Below are 19,083 nucleotides of genomic sequence, written 5' to 3' on the forward strand. Positions count from 1 at the left end.
CACATAATTTTAATAGTTGCAGGGAACCTCAGCTGGGAGATAGCTCCAAGATTCCTAACTTACTTTCCCAACTCTCATAGCCTATCCCGAGTGGCCCTTAAATATCTGAGCTGATGCTCAAGGAACAAGCAACTTTTTTAAAACTACCTTTCTTTAGGGCCTCCGAAATTATCTGTTCTTTTAGAGAATAAGACTTGAAATTAATAAGGATCATCTTGCATTTTTCCTAGTCAGGTTTTTCCTAAAGGATCTTGGTGTATTCTTTGTATGTCCGCAGTCAATTTGCTAGGATCTACTGATGGGATGAACTCGTTGAGTAAGGTAATCATAAAGACTACTGCCTTCTTGCTAGGGGAAGAAGATCTGGACCTGCAACTTCATCCTGAACCCATGACCCCACAGTGACTCAAAGGGCTAGTCTGCTAGATTCCTGATCTGATCCCAAGGGACATAAAAGGCTCCCCAAGAGGTCCGCCACCATCTTGAACAAGTTCCTGATCTCACTAGCTCTTGAAATCAAGCTTTTAGGCTCTTCGCAACCGTAAATGGCCCTGTTCACACCAGAACCTCGCCGCTTGCTCGGAAACTCTGTGCGAGCCACCACCAGCCCATCTCTTCATACAAGAAGCATCAATAGCCCGCATTCGACTGCCAAAACAAAGTTCCCCCTCGTCTGTCTGCAACACCCAGCGTGCTCTTTGTACCATGCCGTCAACCACACGTGACGCTATCCTTGCTCCCGTTGACCCTCTCCAATGCAAACACGACTCTTGGCAAAATACTTAAGAAGGTAAACCTTCAGTGGGACTAATCTGGGACTGTATCAGAGCTGCGCTCCATCGCAGTCAGCCTGAACCTTTGACTCTGAGTGTACATTTTGACTTTTCAACCTGACTACATAGTGAAAGTCGAAGCGAAAAGAGGTGCACCTTAATAATTCAATTCGCTCACACTAGTACCTTGTTCCAGTGTTTCCAAGGACAGTGGCCATACTTATCACAATGATTGCCTAACTCTTCTTAAGTCACGTGGGCTCTGGAGAACTGGATAGACACTTCCAGCAAAAAGTCAGTGATCTAGACCATAGACTTCCTAGAACATGGCATACTTCAATAAGTTCAAGTAATTATTATTAAGTTCTTGTTAGAGGTGGTAGCAGAGAACAATCACTGGACGAGCTGGACATTGTGACTAAAGAGCAGCTTGCAGAGTCAGACGGATTTGCACAATGTAAAATGTACATTTTGAGACTGTTGCTGAGACAGCTTTCAAAGAAGGTGCATCAGACACTGAAAATATTCAACCAGTAATAAATAATTTTGTGAGGATGTAAAAGAGATAAGACTGCCCTGTAAATACAAAAGATGAATCTTAAAAAAGCATTGAAAAGCCTATAGGTCGTGGCAGTGAAATCTTTTGGCTCTGCCAATGCCTTTTTTGTCTTAGACAGCAGCTGGGAATGTGCACAAATCCCCTGCAGGAATCTTTGAGTGTCTTTGTAATGCTTTTACAAATGCCGTTGAAAGATGGCCATTGTGAATGCGTGTGTCTCAGTGGCAGCCATCTTTGAATGTATTTTTTTTAAAATAAATCATGTTTAGAGACGGCCGCCGTGCATGCATGCGTATCAACAATGACCATCTTTGCATTTTGAAACGCCCGCTATAAGTATATGTAATATTCTGAAAAGAATAGGTAGGTTCAACAGACAGCTTAAGCCCTGCTCTGCAACCAAGACCTAAAAAAGAGGTTGACCTTTACCTCATATATATCTTTCTACACACCATGAGACTGAAGCATGGCCAAAATTGAGATAAGATGGAACTATGATATAATAAGTGTACTTATTATCCCCAAAGAGGTTGATGAGTACATGTATAAGATAACACTTTATTTGGAAAAGAAACTTGCATCTAAAGAAAACGTATATTGCTTTAAAGGTATGAGATCAGGAAACAACACGCGCTACATTATTTCAGCTATTATCTAAGAATAAGGAACTCACCACGGCACCAAAATTGTTTGAGGATGGGTAATGCGTCCCGCGTTGAATTAAACACAGCTGTCCATTATTATAATGTTGTCACTTTGTCCCCACATGCAGCACACAGAGCCAGGGTAGGTTGAACTGGTTTAATGCTGAAAGCTGCTTGGTTGTCTGGTTCTTCGAGCCCGGAGCGGAGATGGTTCCAGGATCAGCGTTCTCTGTGGCTGTGCTTGGACGGTGGGTGGATCCCACCCTCGTCGCCAATATAATGTTGTCACTTTGTCCCCACATGCAGCACACAGAGCCAGGGTAGGTTGAACTGGTTTAATGCTGAAAGAACAATTCGCTAAGACATAGAGCGCCGAGCGTCTGGGTTACAAGCGCTCCGGTCACCAACTGCCGCTTTTCCCTTTCGCGCTCTTCTCCCCGTCTCCGCTGCGCATGCGCGCCGGTTCCGCTCTCGTCTGTGACGCGGCGCGTCATCGCGTATGCGTCCACAGACTAAAGCGCAACACCACAATTATGTGTGATTATTTGTTCAGGGAGCAAATCAAATCACGGAAAGGTGTGCTTCCTTCTTTTTAATGTTCTCAATATCGGTTTACTGGGAATAACGACGCAAAATAAGTTTTGGGAAAGCAAAAAATAAATCAAACAACTACCAGATATCCCGTTTTCCATTCCAGGAAGAAGAGAGTGCGGTTAGCAGAAGCAGGAAGAGATTTCTCACAAAATTCAGACAACACGGCTTTGTGAGAGACCTATGATCTGAATGCAGTGGGATCGGCTTGTTTTTTAATAACATGTCCTGCTGAACACCAACAAAGCTATTTATAAAAGGCACGGTTTTTCATGTGAACTGTGGTTTTGTCGCTCCTCAGGGCATTCTCTCTTTTATGCCTGTTGTTATGGCTGGAGGCTCATACTTTCTGGACAGGGTCATGAAAGTGTTTTTAGACATTATTTTGAATCTAAACTCTTCTTGAAGTGGATTTGGCTGTGGAAATGGTGCTTTGTATTTTGGAAACCCCAAACACGATATGACGTTTGAGTCAACCGGGTCCAACACTTAAAGTTTGGTTAAAGTTATTGCTGAGACTTAACAGTCAAAACACCATATGAAGACTGCACCCTAAAAACAAACTGTAATCCTCGTTACCTATAAATAAATCCGATTCGACAAGATATACTGTACTTACTTCACCTGGACTATGACTCTGAAACATTAAACATTTTATTTGCAATTTTAAATAAAAAGACCCACAGAGGAAAAGACAACAGATCAGGGCTTTACAACAACATACCCACATGTTCATGTACATTTAGGTCACTCGACATGCCCAAAACTTCTATCAATTATAGTTTGTATTTCTTTGAATAATGATTTTATTGAACAGTGACAAAAAACAATCTTGTGCCTTTAAAGAAGCTCTTCTTTTCACAGCACATAATGCCTCCCAATGCAGGATTCACTCATCACACGTGAATTGGTTGTTTGTCTTGCATAGAAAGACAATGACTTTTTATGCAGTTTTTTGGACTCCCTTGAGACAGCGCATGCGCTGTCGCTGGCTAAATATTTTGTTAACTTAGAAGAGCTAGGAGCCTGCGCATTGCTTACCAGTGGTTAGCTTTATCGTCACTATTTCCCTTCTTTGTTTGATGCTGCTTCCTCACACTTATATTCCTCATCCTCTTTTATGGATATTATTAGAAAAATTCCTAGTCGTCCCTTTTGATTTCACAGAAATATTATTGTTTACAACAAATATTTCCCAGTTATGTATTCCAGTTATTGCACATAACATTTTGACACGTTTACTTCCCTCTACTCATATTTTGGTTACTAATTTTCAACAACAATTTATTTGACATAATCATCCTATCCAAATCAACAATCAATCTATATATTCGAAAACCTGGAGGGACAAAGGAATACATTGAGATCTCAAAAGCTTTGAGTGCTTCCTCCTTAGAACCAATTGTTTTAAGGAAAAGGCATAATGGTATTGACAAAAGTTTGAGAAGGTAAGTCCACCTTCAGATGTACCTCTGTTTAAGGTTGACAGAGCTATTTGAGATGGCTTTCCTTTCCATAGAAATGTAGAGAAAAGTAAATCTATTCTTTTAAAATAGAGTTATGGAAATTGGGAGCATGGAAATGATGTATATCATAGGTGTCAACACCATATAAATAAAGTCCAGCCTACCCCACTAAGAAAGAAATAATGGGTTCCATCTTGGAATTGCCTAATTGGGACTGATTTAGATTTAGGTGGACAGGTTACTCCGTCACAATGGTGACAGATATCCCGTCTATCGAAATATACATCCCATTATATCCTATGGGATTTGTATTTAGATGGATGGGATATCCGTCACCGTTGTGATGGAATAACTCGCCGCAGAAATCTAAACAGGCCCTTAGTAATGTGCTCAAAACTTAATTTGATTGTATCTTAAATCTCGTCCTTGTGAAAAATAATCCAAGATATTTTATTTTTACAGGCTTTCAAGTGAAGTCTACAGAATCCAAGAGCTATTTGGTACATAAAATATTTCAAGGTGGTATTTCAGATTTGTTTGCGTTTAACTGATAATATGATAATTGAGAGAAACAGATACATATTCTAAGAAAGTTGGGAGAGAGTTAATTGGATGAAAACAATACAAAAGGATGTCGTCAGCATATACTGACAATTTTATCTGCTGGTCTCCAATTCGAAATCCTGAGATATTTGGGTCTTACTGAATTTTGGTTCAAAAGGCTTCCAATGCAATGATAAGTAAAAGAGGAGATAAAGGACGTTCTTGGAATACTCCTCTAACTAAAGAAAAATAATCTGATAAACTTCAATGAACAAATATGGCTGCTTTAGGGCCTGTATATCATAAAGAAATGTTATTACGGAGTTTAGGGGGATGACCACACCATTTTAGTACTTCAACCCCAACCAATTCTGGCAAAAGGTTTTACAGCATCCAAAGCAATAGCAATAGAGTGGAGGCTTTACTTAAGATGTTGAAAAAGAGACAAGTGTTATCAGAGAGCAATGGACCCTTGACAAAACTGGACTGCTCTGGGCCGATGAGGTCCGGTAAGATAGGATCAGTGTGTAGTGCTAATATTTTCATCAAAGAATTATAATCATTATTGGCTAAGGATATGGGACAATCATTTTTACAATCTTTAAGATCTCTATTCTCTTTTCGCTTCCTGATAATGCCCTGATAAAGTTCATGTTTGACAAAAACGTTTTTAAAAATTAAAAGATTAGGAAGAAGAAGTTTTGCAAAATTACTTTAAAATTCAATGGTAATGCCGTCATGTCCAGTAGCTTTCCCTCTACGTAGGAAAGAAACAGCCTGTTTAATTTTGGTTAATTAAATATCTTTTTCCAATGCAGTAAAGTCAATATATCGAATTTGGGGGATTGAATAGGCTGAAAAATTAGATATCTACAAAGGGGAAGGTTGTGTTTCTGGAATATATACATTTAAAAAAAATTAACTAATTCATTTAAAAAATACCTTTATCTTTAAGAAGGACATCGCCATTATTGGAGATTATATATTTTGATATGAGCATTCAGTGATGGCTACTTGCAGGGTTGGTGGACTTGAACAAAGCTCCTGCTCAGGTGAGTTGAAGAGGTTTGGAAGGAGTGGAATTTAGCACGTTTACTTTGGGTAATTGTGGGGAACACCAGTGGGAGTAAGTACTACTTTGGTGCCTTTGAAGAAATATGGAGGCTGCTCTGAAGGGGAACTGAGGCAGGGTTCCAACAGTGTTGGTTGGCCCTGAGTGAGGCTGTGGTGGTCAGGTTCATGACTTCTTAATAAGCCTTCTGAATTAACTTTAGGGTCCCGTCTGGTGTCCTCTCTGCATCATATTTTGTTCTGTCGGTGCTACCCAGCCGACCTTATACAGGGATTACAGTTCCCCAGCATGTGGAGGCCTGACGGGAGTGACTACTACAACTATCAGACTGTGAAAACTCTTTGTAACCTTTTCAAGGAATGTCACGGGCATTCACAAATACCAACCCAGTGCCATCGGAGTTGTCACCTGCTCCTGTGTATGGGCTACTCGTGTGTGTGATGGCTGCACTCCCTGTCATTGATGATGCCCATTTTGCTACAATACATCTCCTCACCATCCAACCAAGATCAGAAATCTTTGTGGTCATCTTTGAATAAGGGCATAAAGACCACGCCCTTGCTTAGCAATCCGGCTTCTGGCCAGGTGGCACTCTACTCTCTTTTGCCGTAGTGAAAGCAGACGCCTGGATGCTGACACTTACCCATGAGGTGACCCCACGTCTCCTCCGATAAAGCCTGCTGTTTGACTTCGATATCAAGAAGACAAAGCGGTTTCAGCATCTCCACGTTACCACAGCTCCTCCTTCAGTATCAGCCACACCACCAAACAACCTGGAAGATAAGCAAGTGACTGAAAGCATGCGCACTCATGACAGAGACATTGAATCTATTAAGAACCATTAAAACATTGGAATGCTGGGAGCTGCATTGAAAACTTATAATGGCTGGTATAAGTCCGGAGCTCCAACATTCCAATGTTTCTTTGTTCACAGCTCTGGCTGTGAACAAAGGCTTCAGGGAGCCTGAGGGGATTCCAATTCCCCTCGCTCCCATAAGGCTTTGTTTTTTTTTGTTAGAACAATCTGCCCTCTAGTGGCAGAATGTTCTAATAGCCTTATAGCCCTTCGTAGCTGGGCTATACCGGCTATTAAAGTCCCTCGTCCTTGTTAAAGGCCCTTGCCTTCGGCTCAGGCCTTTAATGCTGGAGAGGGCCTTTAATAGCTGGTATAGCCCTCTACGTCGGGCTATAAGGCTATATTAGAACATTGGAATGTTGGGAGCTGCAATGAAAACAATGGAGTTGCTCTGGGCTTATAATGGCTGGTATAAGTCTGGAGCTCCAGCATTCCAATGATTGTCTTTGTTCACAGATGTGGCTGTGAACAAAGGCTTTAGGGAGCCGGAGGGGATTTCAATCCCCTCCCTGAAGCCTTTGTTTTATTCGTTAGAACATTCTGCCCTCTAGTGGCAGAATGTTCTAATAGCCTTATAGCCCTTTGTAGCTGGGCTACACCGGCTATTAAAGTTCCGCTCCCTTGTTAAAGGCCCGAACCGAAGCTGGAGTGGGCCTTTAATAGCTAGTATAGCCCGCTACGGCGGGCTATAAGGCTTTGTTAACCCTTGTCTTTTGAGAGATTGGGAGAGTGAGTTATCTCTTGATTAGAAACTGTGGCATATTTACCCACTAACATGCTTGAACCCAGAGAACATGAGACTACAAATCTTACCAATACTCACCTGATTATCCAGAAAAGTGTGAGATCATAGATTCATTTGGGATTCTATTTGTAGCGCACTCTTGCCACTGTTGGTCAACCAGAGTATCATCGCCCCCGATTGAGTGCATAAGAGCCAGCTGTGCTGCAACTCCTTTTGTGTCACAGTTCTAGCCACACAGCCTTGTTATTCATGTGAGTGTATTTGGATAGAGAATTATGGGTCTGATGTACAGAGCCACTAAGCATTTCTTAATGGGGCGAATTGATATTTTGACCAGTTTAAAAAAGCTAAAAGGCCTGTTCCTATGTACAAAGGACAAATCACGGTCTCAATTTGTGATTTATGCCCGGCGGAATTTGCAAATTGTGACCGAGATTTAGGGAATTGCAAATAGGGATTACCTATTTGGGATTCTCAAAGCACATGTACAAAGCATTTCCTAAATGTGAATTGTGCAATTAGGAAATGCAATTAACATCGACTCAAAGTCGATGGTAACCATGTGAAAATTTGAAAAATGCATGTAAAATGCTTTTTTAATGTGACATGAAGCGCACATATGACCCTAGGCACCCTTGGCATAGCATTTCTTAAATTGCCATTTCCTATTAGGAAATCGCAACTTGGTAAATGCAAACCATTTCCTATTTTGCCCAAAGGCAGGAATGCATGACATTTCCTATTTGCGATTCCCTAAGAACGATTCCTACTCTATAGGAATCGCTATTAGGGAATCGCCAATTTTATATGTATCATTTTGCATTTCCTAAATAGTGATCTCTACGGAATTGCTAGAATTTTGTACATTGGCCCTATAAGTGTTAGTATGCGTGTGTGCAAACCTAATGAGTGGGTGCGTCTGCAGGTGTGAAGTCACTGGATAACTCATGTTCAAGTAGTCTGCACTCCTCCTTCTCTGTACAGACTGTAGGTGACACTGCCACATCGACTTCCTTCAGGGCCTCTACCGTGAGACAGCTTCAGGTGACACATCACTGGAGTCTTATCTGTTCACAGAGAACCAGTAGGCTGCCTTTATTAATTTCTCCACACTCCCATTCCCTTGGTGAACAGTATCACTGTTCCTGTGGCAGAACTAAGCATGGGCGAATTTTGCAAATCTCGCGTTCGCGAATTTTGCGGATTTGCGAACTCGCAATCCGCAAAATCCGCGAATTCTCGCGAATTTGCGGATTTTTTTTTTGTGTTCGCGCGGGTTTCTGCCAGTTCGCGAGGGTTTTGTACAATTTCGCAAAACGCAAACTTACCTGTCGGGTCGCAAGTTTCGCGAACTTGTTGTTTCTAGGTGTCCAGCCTGTTTGGGACACTCTTCTTCATCACTGCCACTCTCTGTCACCACTGCCACTCTCTGACTACTCATGCCACCCTCTGGCCCACCCATGCCACCCTCTGTTTCATCACAGCACCCTCTGGTTGTCCAGTCAGTGTACATTATTGTGGCAAAGCAAGCACACCTTCCCTGCCTCAAGTGACCTGAATTAATTTGGGGCTGATTAATGTGTCACAGAATATTTTTTTAGCTGGCACCTGCTTCCTTAGTGCTTCCTGATTAGTGATCTTTTGCACTTGCTAAGTGCTTTCATTGTTGCAAAATTAGTAACAACACCTGCCCTGCCCCAACTGACAATAATGAATTAGGGGCTGATTAATGGATTTGAACTTCCAGCCTGGCTCCTGCTTGTCTCCCTTAGCTGTAATTCAGGACCTTTGTGGCATATGTGTAACTATTCTGAGGTTCAGAGCAGGGTCACATAATAGTTGCAACTGGCAACTGAACTCTGGAGGGGGGCCTCAGGAAGCACTACAGGAAATGGCTACTAATGATGAGCCTGAACTTTTGAACCTGGTAAGTAGTTTCAGTTTTGCTAAGATCGTATTTCTGCAATTTTGCGCTTATTCGCGGGGCGCGAAGTTGTACTGGGAAGCCGCGAACTCACGCGAAACAGTGCGAGCAAGCCATAAAATCCGCTGCTCGCGGATTTGCGGATTTTGTGGGAGATTCGCGAATCTCGCGGATTGCGAATTTACCGAAAATCCGCAAAATCCGCGAGCGAAACGGATTTTCCGCCCATGCTTAGGCAGAACCCAAAGGGAAGTGGACGAACTGTCATCACATAGCGCCCCCACTGGCCCTAGGACACCAGGTTAGTGCATGTTTCTCTGGGTGCAGGCTTCTAATAGGGAGATGGAGGGTCATAGGATATTTGGAGGTTTTGATTGGTCCACACATCTAGATACATAGTTGGCTTGCCCCACTCATGAAATTTGATGGTTAAGGCCTGCTACAGGGGACGAGACAGGCTATTGACAGGTTCTCCTGCACTAGTAACATGATTAGTCCTAATGAAGGATGGAAAATGACAGCTGGCGTGGACTACGGGGTTGACAGTGAAACCTTCATTGCAATGAAGTCTTTGCCACATGGTTGGGCTTGTAGTGTCTTTACTTGTGCATTCTACCACAGGACGGGCTGCCTCTGAGCAGGCCTTGGTCATGGAGCATCCATCTCTCACTAAAACTGACAAAGTAATGTCATATTTATCTCATGTGTTATTCACACCAAAGGCTTTACTTCTCCCAGGGAGGTTGTGATGATTCTTAGATTGCAATTTTGCACTTCATGCGCCCGCCACATTACCTTGTTTCACACCGCACTGATGTCTCACTCTTCAGGGGGTCACACCTTGCATCCCACATGCATGTATATGAGCTTTGGTTCAGGGAATAGGTAATATGTGGATGAACATCACACACAAACACAAGAGCCTCCACACACTTTTGTAATCGTGCATCATAGCCGGTGCTTACCAAAGGCATCTAACAGGGTGCAGACGAGGATAAAGACACAATGAAGTATTGACTTGATAAGCGCAGAGTGAAGGTAATGATACACTGAATTATTGTCTTGATGAGTGCACACTGATTATAAATATTCTCTGAATCATAGACTTGATCAGTGCACACTAAAGATGCACTGTATGATCTACTGGGTGGATGGGACAGCAACAGACCTGTCTGCAGGGCCCCTGCGTCCTGTTTCCATTCCTGACATACTGTACCGTGTAATGTTCTAAGCCTTTCCATAAATCATGCATCATAAACGTCAAGGATTCTGTGAATTCCAGCGCATTACATGGACCATGGAGAATTCACATTCTTCCTCGAGAAGCTGTTTTACTTCCCCACTGAACGCTTCACAGCACAATCCCTTGCTGGTAGCAGAGGGGGGATCTCACAGAACAGCGGCTCGGCCAGAGCTGCATTGAAAGATCAGAAAAGCACAAATATTTCTGCAATGTTTCAAAGCATTTTTGAGCTGATTGTGAGGTGGCCCCTCATATATGGCCAAGGGCCAGCTCAGCTGCAGCAATCGATGGGCTGGCGTCTAGTAAATAGAGTCGCTGTTCTACTGCCAATGAGTCATCCTGCAGCAGGAAGTATTGCTTGCAATGGAATGCATTCAGTGTCAAACAAATCACATTACCGTATGGTTCTTAAAGCAGTACAGCACGCTCTACTATATGTAGTGCTTTAACAACAACTTTAATAGAGTCAGAATTATGGATTAAATATCTGGCCTGGGTAAAATACGTCATGTGCAATAGTGAGATCACCAAGTGAGGACTGTAGACAGCTTTCAACAAGCTGTTGTGTCTCTTAGTTAAACTGAGAACATAAGAGCCCCATCCTGAAGCTCCTTGCGCAACAAAGTTTACCTTGGTTGTGCAAAAAACTGCATTTATGAGGGAATAGTTTGCTCCAGATAGGGTGGCCATATCACTCTAGGTCATCATAGACCCTGTTTTCAGTCCTGGGCTTTTGGGTGATAACCTAATGCATTCTGGATTTTATAGTCTTTTGTTTGTGTACATTAAACTAATTAGACAATTATTTTGACAGCAATCATTTTTAGGTTAAAACCCCAGGAATGGAAGAGTGTCCATGATGATCTGGAATGTCGTGCCCATCATTGATCAACATGGGTGGGTTTATTGACCTTTCTGGTTGCCTCCATTAACAAATGAGGGTGAGCAAATCATTCAAGTTTATTGGGGTGCGGTAAACTTTTGCAGGTAGTTTTCTACCCTTAAAACTTACACACACAAATTTACAAAGTGTAGAATTCATTGCATTTTCATTGAGGGAACGCCATTGTTGGGCCTGGCCCTCCATGCAGGTTCACCCCCCGAAATGTTTGACTCCACCCCTCCTGTATTTGAATTTTATTTTTGTTGGCATTAGGACTCTATGGGGCATATTACCAAGCAATAGCGATAATTATCGCTATTGCTTGGTTAGAGACAAAAATTTACCAAAGAGCTGCGGCGATTTTTATCGCAAATAAACCTTGGTATTACCAAGGTTTATCGCAAATGCGATAAAAATCTGCCGAAATGCATGAATATCGCTGAAAAGTCAGCGATATTCATGCATTACCGAGCTAATGCTCTTAGCCATGTTATCCACCTCCCATTGGATAACATGGCTAAGAACTGCTCAGGGCAGGTGTTAGCTTTTGGAGATATTTGCGCTTAGCGCGAATATCTCCAAAAGTTGGTAATAGGAGATAGCGATGTTAGCGACTGTTTCCAGTCGCTAACATCTTGGCACGCCCACTTTGCATGTCATTAGTGATAAATATCACTGACATGCAAAGTGGGGCCCAAGATGGTCGCTATCTCCTACTAGCTGTCGCTAACTGGTGCTTGCGACAGCTAGGTAATAGGGAGATAATTTTATCTCCGCTTTCTTGGCTTTTAAAGCCAAAATAGCTAAGATAAACCCCCTTGATAACATGCCCCTATGTCCTTTACCACTGCTAACCTGTGCTAAAGTGCTTGTGCTGTTTAACTACATCATGGTAAAATTGGCCTACACCTGATTGGTACATGTAATTAACTTATAACTCCCTGGTGTAGTGGTATACATGAGCCAAGGACCAAAAAATGAGATGCTACTGGTGGGCCTGCAGCACTTATTGTGCCGTCCACTTAAGTAGCCTTTTAAAACATGACTCAGGTCTGCCTTTGCAGTCTGTGTGCAGTATTAATTGCCAATTTGACTTAGTAAAATAAAACTTTTGCCAGTGGCGGCTGGTGAAGTTTTAAACTGGAGAGCGTAAAGAACAATAAATTAAATTTGGTGACTAACCATAGCAAACAAACTGGGTGTTTTCATTGGGGTTAGGGACGTTTTCTTTGTGAGAATATTTTATACCTTTGTGTGCAACGTGAGAAACCTGTCATCAATCCCGTCCTCCCCAGACCACATTGTGTGATCCTAGGCAATTGCCTTATTTCACTATGTTTCTTTGTTCTTTATTATCACACTGTGTGATCCGAGATAATTAACTTACTTCACCAAATGTGATGATAAAGGACAAAGAGGCATAATTAAATAAAAGAAACTACTCAGGCTCTCACAGCTTGGTCAAGAGGGAACCTGGAACTGTTAGAGCATCTTAAACTACTTCCAGATGGGTTCTATGCTGAAACAATAGACTACAGGATAGCTCCATCTAGCATCGCAACCTGGGCCAATTTAAGGTGCACTTGTCTTTCCGTATTTACTGGCATCGTCATCAGGTTGGTGGAGTGAGGAGCAGAGACGGTTCACTTTTAGAGGCTGCCATTACTAACAATAAATGCCTCTCGAAGTATACAATCCAATACACTGAAACATATGGAATGTTAAAGAAATGCAGAAGTTCTTTATCATGCCAGAGCTTTTCATTTTAGTGCATTAACCTGTTACGTTGGTAGCAGAAGCAATGCAATAATTTAGGGCCACATGCATCAAAAGAGTCCCAATCGGGCAGATTCTCAGAATCTGCCCCTTTGCGACCTGTATTTTGCATTTAGTGAGGCCTACCTCTTCCGTAGGCTAACATTGAGTTATCCTATTACATTTAATAAATGATAGATTTTGATGGGTAACTGGTAGAAATATCCTGTTTGGTCTCAAACAAATGTAATTTAAAACCCTTTTTAATATTAAAGTCAGATTTTAAGTCCCAATTCTGAAATGGCCCTTTTATACAGTTGGCATTTTCTTGTCCTAAACATTGGTACCTGCTGCCTGTGTCCTGTGACTGATTAGCATGGCAGTTAGCCTGTCTGTATTTCTCCCATACAGCAAGGTAAAGGGCCATTCTGCTAGGATGGGTGGGGCTGAGCTGTTCCCTGCTGCACTTACAAATTTAAAAGGATGTGCCTCAGCACCCACACAACAAACTTTACACTAGTCATTTGTCACCCCAACACCACTCTTCAATTCACTCCTGGACCAGCGGACGACGCCAGAAGGACTGCCTTGTACTTAAGAGGACTACCCTGCTGCTTGAGGCCTACTTTGTAGTTCAGAGGACTGCCCTGCTGCTTGAATCCTGTCTTGCACCGTCACAGGACTGCCCTGCTGCTTGAAGCCTCTCTTGCCACTTGAACCCAGGACTACCAGAGTGATTCAAAGGGCTAGTTAGATGGCCTCCTGCTTTGAGTAAAAGGGACACAAAAAGCTCCAAACACCTTGAACCCGCTCCTGAACCCTGTCTGAAGCATGTCTTGCACCTCCAGGTGGTGCTCGCCCAGTCATAGACTTTTGGAAGTGGTGCTAAAGATGTTCAAACAGCCCAAACAAGGAACTTGGAACATAATTATTATTATTTTTTTTTACAAAAAAGTGCTCTGAGAAGCAACTGGAGACCGGGACCTACATGCAAGATGATCTTAGTCCATAAGTGGAGACTGAGCACAATCCACGTTGTCTATCTGAACAGCACTCAGTCGTGGTCAGCCAAAACGTTTGAGTATGGCCCGGTCTTGTGCAACTAGATGGCCGCAGTTAGAACTTTGATCTTTTAGGTGCTCGTTTTTTACAAAAAAACTTTAAATATCCATGCCTCCGGTACTAATGATTGGATTTTTTTGTTGTTCTGGTGTGGAAATATGTATTAAATTATCCTCTATATTACTAAATTGGTGTGGGATTTTTCTTGTCCTCTGTTTTTACTTTATAACTGGTTGAGCGCAGCATTCATATTTTACACATTGCCTCTAAGTTAAGCCTGGCTGCCTTGTACCAATCCACCAGAGGTTTAGCACAGGCTAATTTGGAGACTTTTGTGTTTCACTTAGACAGGGATAGTGATTTCTGCTTGAGAGGGGTTCTCACCCACCCCTCAAACAAAAATCGAATTTCCTGCATATGCTTTTTGAGATTAAGTGCAAATCTGTTCAATAAGTTTTGAGAAATCAAGGTTCAAAAATAGAGATATACTGACTTCTGGACCCACAGGAGTCCTGCAGAACAGCAAATGAAAGAATATAAATTATTCTTATTATTCAAAAGGGCTTTTTTCCAGTTGGCCATCTTGCTCCCATGTGGACCTTCGTCATTCTCCCGGATCACATACACTTTTTGGGGGGTCACTGCAATCGTGGGTCATCCTGTGGAGCAAGCATGGCTCCTGGACTACCGCAGGATCTGGAAAACTATTTTAAAATTGTGAGTCAGGGATCCACTGGGGTTGGTCGTTCACTGGGGTATAGGATAAGCCCTGCTTCCTAACCCACGTTGTGCACGCCCGAAGGCTGTGCGTGGCTGGGGAGTTGGCTGCCTGCTGGGGTTGGTCACAGGACAGGCATTGTAGCCAAGCTCAAGCCATTCAAGGCAGGGTGTTGGCTACCAGTTGGTGGCGGGCACCGCGCATGGACACAGACAGGTCCTGCAGCCAACCCGAGCCATGCATGGTGTGGGTTGGCATAGTTAGTTATAGTAATATAATGTTACTTTATGTAATAAAAAACAGGAATTTACTGAAAAGAATAAAAAGTTGGTATAGTTAAGTGAAAATGTCAGTTAAAACGTAAAGTTTTAAACCAAACAAAATTACTGAAATTCGCCAGATACAATACATTGGCCGTGTAGTTATTCAAGAGTTAGAGATTCCATAGGAATAGCGTTTATTGTTTCGAGAATAATTTAAGCACCTTGTGACAAATCTTCACAAGCTTTTGAAATAGTTATTCTACCTCAGCTTCTTCCTCAAAAGTTTTGGGTGATCCATCAAGTGGGGCACAGAAATAGGGGGAGGGTACCAAAACAATTTTTCCCATGCAATTTCCAAAGGAAAAATGAGACAACAATACAGTGGAAATAACTGAACATAATTACTCCTAACTTGATGAAAACCTAGATCTTTACATAGAAAGTTTGCTGTTTGTTATTTGGTGTGAATCTGCTTCGTAGTTTTTGAGAAATTAGTATAGTACAGCACACATAGAAGTTGCAACTCGTCATCTTCAAAATTAAGGTTTATGTGCAGGAGTGGAGACCTTCCAGCACATAAACAATCATGCATGGCGTTTCGCTGTTTTTATGTGTGCTACACAATGCAGCACACATAGAAACAACAAACAAGAGGAGAAAAAAAGCATTTCTCCTCGTTTCGCATTGTTAAGATCAGTTTTTTTTCTTGTCTTAATTGTTGGCGCTGCCCATATTTATGCCACCCTTAGGGCAGTGTCAAAATCAATGAGTGTTGCAGCGAACACCCACTACACAACCCATTGCCCTCCCCTTTCACGCTAAGTATAGCGTGAAAGGGTGCCTTATTTACAAGGCAGCTTAAGTCATGTTTAGTGGCTTAACGCTGCCTTGTAAATAAGGTGAAGCCTGTATTGCCACAGGAACGTCAAAAGTGATGTTCCTCTAGCGATAGGAGCTTGTAAATATGGCCTTATGTTCCTGCAGGAGCGATCGATCTGCTTGGCTGGAAACAACATAGAAGAAAATGTTGCAGCACCCATTGAAGGACATGGGGACTTGTGTCCTGAAAACGTAAAATAAAATAAGGTAGTGGGGGGCAGAGATGGGGGTACTAGGACCCTTTGCTACTATGGCGTGGTGGCTCACAGAGGTACCCCCTAGGGGACCCAAAAAATGTTTGGCTTGTTCATGAGTCCTGTGGCATCCAGCACCATCCCCACAATCATGGGGGGGAATTAAAAATGAGGGTGGGTCTGTTACTGGATGATTTAAGGGCATGCATGGTGACGGGTAGGCCACAAGCATATCATAATACAGTATTACTTTAAGTTAAAAAATTCTAAAGTTCACTGAAAAACCAAAGCTTGAAGTGGAGTTAGACGTGAGAAAGGAAGTACAATTAAAAAGCCCTTGGAAATTCACAGCTCAAAAAACAGGGAAATTCACCCGTTATACCTGATAAAAGTATAACTTGCACCACTGTGATGCAGTGCTTTTGACCTCACATATTATAATTATAAATTTTTAATATAATTATTATTATTTGGTCATTTGATATTGTGCACGACTCACTCCCTGAGGAGTATCTCGGCGCTACACGAGAAAAGTAATGAAGGGAATCTAAAACAACCAAGTAGCCTTAAGCCTCTTCTTAAAGGAGGGGAAATCTGAGCAAAAGCGAAGGCTAAGAGGAGGTTTATTCCAGTCATAATGGGCTGCGCCCCATATCTTGAGGTACAGATACAAGAGAATCACCAAAAGCACCTTGCCCGAAGATTTCAGACATTTTGATGGAAGGTAGAGATTTAGGGGCAGATTTACAATCCCCTTGTGCCGCCGGTGTGTCACGTTGCTTGACGGACTGGCGGCGCTACCTGCTGAGTGATATTTACAATTCAGAAAAGGGGGTGGTGATGGACAGAGTGTCTGAATTAAACAGAACACTCATACCCAGTCAACAGATCAGGGCTTGATCCATCACCGTTTTTTAGCTCACTGCACCATCCCAGCTCAGAACCTGGCTACATGCAAATTAGTCTGTCCCTGGCCCAGTGCATCGTGGGAACAGGGCAGACCAAACTACCAAGCCAATTCTTATACTTGGAAGGAAACAAGCTTCCGGGGACCGGTTTCTGGCATTTCAGCCGTCTTCGGCCCGGCTTGCTTGAATCCTGATGGTGCAATGAGCAAGGGACTCACATCTGAGTATACCCTTCCACGCTAATGGTGGACAAAACGATTCAAAAAAGGGGGTGGCGATGGACAGAGTATCTGAATTAAACAGAACACTCATACCCAGTCAACAGATCAGGGCTTGATCCATCACCGTTTTTTAGCTCACTGAACCATCCCAGCTCAGAACCTGGCTACATGCAAATTAGTCTGTCCCTGGCCCAGTGCATCATGGGAACAGGGCAGACCAAACTACCAAGCCAATTCTTATACTGGGAAGGAAACAAGCTTCCGGGGACCGGTATCTGGCATTTCAGCCGTCTTCGGCCCGGCTTGCTTGAATCCTGATGGTGCAATGAGCAAGGAACTCACATCTGAGTATACCCTTCCACGCTTATGGTGGACAAAACGATTCAGAAAAGGGGGTGGTGATGGACAGAGTATCTGAATTAAACAGAACACTCATACCCAGTCAACAGATCAGGGCTTGATCCATCACCGTTTTTTAGCTCACTGCACCATCCCAGCTCAGAACCTGGCTACATGCAAATTAGTCTGTCCCTGGCCCAGTGCATCATGGGAACAGGGCAGACCAAACTACCAAGCCAATTCTTATACTGGGAAGGAAACAAGCTTCCGGGGACCGGTTTCTGGCATTTTAGCCGTCTTCGGCCCGGCTTGCTTGAATCCTGATGGTGCAATGAGCAAGGGACTCACATCTGAGTATACACTTCCACGCTTATGGTGGACAAAACAATTCAGAAAAGGGGGTGGTGATGGAGAGAGTATCTGAATTAAACAGAACACTCATACCCAGTCAACAGATCAGGGCTTGATCCATCGCCGTTTTTTAGCTCACTGCACCATCCCAGCTCAGAACCTGGCTACATGCAAATTAGTCTGTCCCTGGCCCAGTGCATCGTGGGAACAGGGCAGACCAAACTACCAAGCCAGTTCTTATACTGGGAAGGAAACAAGCTTCCGGGGACCGGTGTCTGGCATTTCAGCCGTCTTCGGCCCGGCTTGCTTGAATCCTGATGGTGCAATGAGCAAGGGACTCACATCTGAGTATACCCTTCCACGCTAATGGTGGACAAAACGATTCAGAAAATGGGGTGGTGATGGACAGAGTATCTGAATTAAACAGAACACTCATACCCAGTCAACAGATCAGGGCTTGATCCATCACCGTTTTTTAGCTCACTGAACCATCCCAGCTCAGAACCTGGCTACATGCAAATTAGTCTGTCCCTGGCCCAGTGCATCATGGGAACAGGGCAGACCAAACTACCAAGCCAATTCTTATACTGGGAAGGAAACAAGCTTCCGGGGACCGGTTTCTGGCATTTCAGCCGTCTTCGGCCCGGCTTGCTTGAATCCTGATGGTGCAATGAGCAAGGGACTCACATCTGAGTATACACTTCCACGCTTATGGTGGACAAAACAATTCAGAAAAGGGGGTGGTGATGGACAGAGTATCTGAATTAAACAGAACACTCATACCCAGTCAACAGATCAGGGCTTGATCCATCGCCGTTTTTTAGCTCACTGCACCATCCCAGCTCAGAACCTGGCTACATGCAAATTAGTCTGTCCCTGGCCCAGTGCATCGTGGGAACAGGGCAGACCAAACTACCAAGCCAATTCTTATACTGGGAAGGAAACAAGCTTCCGGGGACCGGTGTCTGGCATTTCAGCCGTCTTCGGCCCGGCTTGCTTGAATCCTGATGGTGCAATGAGCAAGGGACTCACATCTGAGTATACCCTTCCACGCTAATGGTGGACAAAACGATTCAGAAAATGGGGTGGTGATG

The sequence above is a fragment of the Lissotriton vulgaris genome, chromosome 4_1 (assembly GCF_964263255.1).
Source record: "Lissotriton vulgaris chromosome 4_1, aLisVul1.2, whole genome shotgun sequence".
In the NCBI taxonomy this organism is placed as follows: Eukaryota; Metazoa; Chordata; class Amphibia; order Caudata; family Salamandridae; genus Lissotriton; species Lissotriton vulgaris.